We start from the raw sequence: 5175 nt of genomic DNA on the forward strand, positions 1-5175 counted from the left end.
AATTAATCTAGCACTTTAGAGGCTTTCATAACACCAAATATTTAAATTTCTAGCCCTAAAAATATAACTTTGGGGTACAAATATTGATGGCAAAAATAAAGATGAAAAGTAAAAATGTAAGAGTACAAAGGGGATGGAGCACCACAACAAGGTGGCAAGGCACTATCAAGGAAGAAAATTACTAAATCCCCCTTGATGTGTCAGATACATGAGCCAAAAGCCAATTCCAGGGACCTCATGAATGGATTTTTGTTCTTCAAGAGTCACCGTAGCAAAACCAATTCCTATTAACCAAGTTCACTATACAAATAGATGACTGACTCAAACCAGTATGTTACTAAAACTGCCGACTCTCAAAGGAAAAACAAAACAGAGAGACCTGGTGAGGTTCCAAAGAAGGCCTCGGACTGTCCTCCTGTGCCTGAACACACCTTCGTCTCCTAATGCAAGCCAAGCTGACTTCAAGTTTTCCAAGCCTGCTAACCACAACTGTCTAGGAACTAGCAGAGCACACTGCACCTGCCCAGTGTGAGTCGTAATTAACACTGATTCTTTGGTCCGAGGAACCATTGTCTCTCCCCATCCCCCTCACTTGGTGACTTAGAGTTCTCATTCAGCTATTCCGAGAGAGAACTGAGGGAGTCAAACCCCCATACTCACTAGCTTTTCAGAAAAACTATAAAGGCATGGAGTTGAAATTGTATGCAAACATTCTATGTAAAAACACCTCAACTTCTATTTTCTTCAATTATTATTCAATTACAAAGATATTTAAAAGAAAATACCTTTGCTCTTTAAAAATACAAGTGTCTTTTTCTCCTTCTAATTCTTCATCTGAGTAGTCTCTCTGGAGAGCATGCCTTACAAGATGTTCTTATGCATCCCTGGATCATTTGTGTTATTGGAAATTTAATAATTTTCATTATAGACTTTAAACAACGACTTGAGGTTGTGTTATAAATATGTAAAATAAGCAATACACACAGATAAATGTTGTGTGTGTGTGTATAATTCAGAATACATTTGCATATATAAAATTGCAAAAGATCCTATGAACCACGAGTCACCTCCAGCAGAATCTAAATTGCAGTCCTCCATAAATTTCATTTCGCAGCACACAACCAACCACTCCAGACAAAGCAGCACAGACAGAATAATCAAAATACAACAAGAGCATTCAAAATTTTCCGATAAAGTTTTCTTAAAATTTGCTATGCTGACAAAAGATGTAAATAGTCCAAAGAAAGTAAAAAGAAGTCTATTTTGTTGCTAAGTAAAACAAAAAGTAAACACAGGCCCAGCCACTGCTCTTTACTCAGCCATGCCAGAGACACAAAGGCTCAAATGGAAACTTCCCTTATTGCATGGTCTGAAAATATGAGGCAAGATAAGTGACTTCCGTGTTATGATCATGAGACCTGACCATAAATTCTCCCATTTGTATTACATATCGCTGGCAATATTATTATTATTATTTTAATTTTAGGGAAAGGTCTACAAGGTGTTCAGGGTCTCACTACTAGATTGGACTCATAGTGATCTGCCTGTTAACAGCCTCCCAAGAGCTGGGATTATAGGCGCTCACCACCACGCCCAGTCTCAATTGCCCTCTCAGTGTGCCCTGGGGGCGGGGCCAGCATGGCAAGCTGAGGACTGAATCCCTGACTCCTGTGCCTGTTTGCAGGCAATTTAATCCTCTGAGCTATTTGGCTGGCCCGCTGGCAATTTTATTGTGAGAAATTATGGGGAAAAAAATGAATCAACATGAGTACTTTCAGTCAGCAATCTAAAGTTACCTTAAGTTAAAGCGTCTTAAAAGAGTACCATCAAGGTAAGCAAGGTAAATATTTAAATAAATATAACATTCAGTATAGAATCAGGGATTACTTTATTAAAGATAACTAGCTGGTTGCTACTTTTCCCCATTTATTAGACAAACTGAATAGAATTCAGAACACACTACTGAAGAAAATGTAAAGAAAAAGTTAACTAGAAGCAGCAATTCTATTTGTACACAGCATGAATCAATGTCCAGTATTGCGTGTGAACTAGACCGATTGACTTGAAAATGAATTTCCTGTATCAAGGTCAGTGTCTCTACAGTTGTTTGGAGAAGCATTGTTAAGGTAGGCCAACTGCTTGATGATGCTGCACTGTGTGCTGGTTCTTTTCTGAAGGTCTACGGAAGGCTTTCTTGCGGTACTCACACTGGTGAGGGTAGCCTTTTGTATGAATGGACATAGCATGTCGCTTAAAGCCTGAGGCATCTGTAGTGCTACACTCAGTACTCAGACTGATACACTTTCTGACCACTGTGTGTCTTCATATGCTATTTAAACTCATGCTTTTGCCTGAACCCTTTCCTGTGTCTCTTGCACTGAAATGGAAGATCCTTTGTATGAACAGAGAGCATATGGTGACTTAGCACAAATGGACCTTCAATTTGAAAGTTACAATGCCTGCGCTGGTGCACTTTTTACCCTTGCGGGCAGCCACATGTTTCTTGAGTTCTGAAGGCCTATGAAAGCCTTTGTCACACATGTCACACTTATGGGGGTAGTCTTTTGTGTGAACTGAAATTATGTGTGTGTGTGTGTGTGTGTGTGTGTGTGTGTGTGTGTGTGTGTAACCAGGAATTAAACTCAAGCCCTTACACTTGCCAGGCAAGTACTTATTCTACTGAGCTATCTCCCAGGCCCTATGTGTTGTTTTAAATCACCTGAGTTTGAACTCTGTGGTCACAATGCAAACACTGGTATGTTTTGCTTTCTTGGTAGATAAGAGTATGTTGCTGCACCTCTTTGGTATCCGAGAAAGTCGTAAGACAAATGGCACACTTGAAGGGCACCTCTTTACTATGCTGAGTCTGTACATGTGTTTTCAAGTTAGAAGAGTCTGCTGATCGATTCTCACAGTACTGGAGCTTGTACAGCTTCTCCCCGGTGTGGATTTGCATGTGCTTTTGGAGCTCTGATGGATGAGGAAAACCTTTCCTGAACTCTACACAAATGTGAGGATAATTCCTACTGTGCACCGCCAAAAGGTGGCAATTCATTAACCCTTGTTCAGCTGTCTCATAGTCACAAAATTTACACTTGTGCATTTTATTGGCTCCTTTCTGTTTATGCACCATTTTGTGAGTAAATAAAGCCCCAGAATGAGAAAAATGCTTCCTGGGGCTGGGGAGATGGCTCAGTGGAATAAGCACTTCCCTGGCAAGCACAAGGGCTTGAGTTCAATCCCTCATTCCACAAAAAAAAAAAAAGAAAAAGAAAAATGTTTCCCACACTCATCGCATTTGGTGGCCTTTTCTTCCTTGCTGGTCAGCTTGTGGCTGTCCAGGTGATGGTATAAACCTACCTTCTTGTTAGTAGTGTAATCACACTCAGTTCGGTATTTCTTCTTGGCAAGGTGTTCAGAATGGTTTTTCATGTACCTTTTCAAGAGACCTCTTCCCACCGATCATGTAAGGGTAGACAGTCAAAGGATGTCCATCAGGGCCAATAATTATTGCTGTTTGGTAGTGCCTCAAATCGGGTCTTCTCCTTTTCTTTGTTTTTTTGTTCAGCCAGTCTACTGAGCCCAGCAGACTCATCTATGTGCAAGAGGGCACTTGCAGTGCCATCCCTGTTTCAATTCCATCAGAATTACTACCATATGCTACTGCCCAAGAAATTGATAGGAAGGTTTTGCTTTCACTGTCATCCACTTGCTGTTCATGTGCAGCTACCACTGCCGCTGCCACTACTGCATGCTCCTCTCCTACAATCACTTCTATGTAGATTTCATCAGCAATTTCAGCAGCACTTAAATCTTCATCTTCTTTTTGAGAGTCATTAATGGTCAAGTAGCTCAACTCCATGGTCATTCTCAGGTACACTCTCCACAGTGCCTATGGTTCCACCTTCATCATTTTCTCCAGGGTCAGCTTTAAAAATGTACACCTTGATGACTTTAGGACAACTGCCACCCACTGTACAAGGATTGATTTCTGGCTGCATCCATGGTCATTCCAGAAGAACCATCATGTCCTATTTTGCCAGCATCATCCAAGGGGATCACAAGGTAGTCCTCAGTTACTTTTGTCATCATCTTGCTGGTCCACAGGGATCCCATTATTAGCATCTATGACTGCTTCAAAGGCACAGTCTGCTATCAATACTTGTCCTGACACTGCATCAGTGGTCAGAGGATCAGTGACAATTTCTGCCTCTACAACACTATCCGGAACCACATGTTCAACATGTCCAACATCAGAAACGTGTATAGGCTCACTGGTCAAGAAGTGTTCTGGCATAGACATGGAGGCTGAAGTAATATCAGAGGCTAAGACATCATCTAGAATTGTGCAATGTGACAAAGAAACTTCTTCGGTTACATCTGAGTCCAGCATTGCTCAGGAATGATGACTGCTTCAGACATGTCTGCTTCTCCCATGACATACGGACACTGAACATTTTCTGTAACAACATCCTCAATAGCATCTTGAATGACAACAGAGTCTGGACCATCAGAAACAGAGTTGTGCACAGTTATGTCCGAATCCACATCTGACACAAAAAGTTTCTTGTACTTCCAGGACAAGTTGATCATCATCCATGTGTGCAGCATCAGCTCCTGTTACATCAAAAAATGAATTAGGCTTTTGTGGTTGCAATTCAAGTCCATCTTCATCCATGGCCTTTTGTTCTCATTAGTCACAGCTCCAGACAGGTGTCAGGCAGTCGGTGATGGTGCAGAGTGCTGCAGGCCGGCCTTTCTCTGGAGCACTGGGCCAGGCTCCCAGCTGGCGGGGCCAGTGCTCTGGATGGTGAACGAACAGAATGGTGAACTGTGGGAGTCAATGACTTGTTCCTCAGTGTTCTGATGTTTTGTTATTTCCCTACATCTTTGCAATTAGACTCATTTTTTAAGAACAGTTGCAAAACTATATCCTTCTTTCTGATATTGTGATTGGTGATTTTTCAGACAGTGGAAGCTCTGTTAGTCCTACAAACAAATTGAGTGAGACTCACACCCTTAATTTGATAAGCCACTGAATTTTTTAAATTGTTCATTACTGCAGTATAGCCACACCTGTCCTGACTTAAGCAAAGAAGGAATATAAGTAACCTAAAAAGAGTCATAGATTTAAAAATGTGACACTTTTTATAAGAAATACAACTACTTTGACTA

At 41.1% G+C, this 5175-nt stretch overlaps 1 pseudogene; it reads right to left on the minus strand.

Moving 5' to 3' along the window:
* Positions 1 to 2121: 2121 nt before the first annotated feature.
* LOC101590856 lies at positions 2122 to 4684 on the minus strand (annotated as a pseudogene).
* Between the last annotated feature and the right edge of the window lie 491 nt (positions 4685 to 5175).

Source organism: Octodon degus, unplaced genomic scaffold, assembly GCF_000260255.1.
Source record: "Octodon degus isolate 3935 unplaced genomic scaffold, OctDeg1.0 scaffold00054, whole genome shotgun sequence".
Classification (NCBI taxonomy): domain Eukaryota; kingdom Metazoa; phylum Chordata; class Mammalia; order Rodentia; family Octodontidae; genus Octodon; species Octodon degus.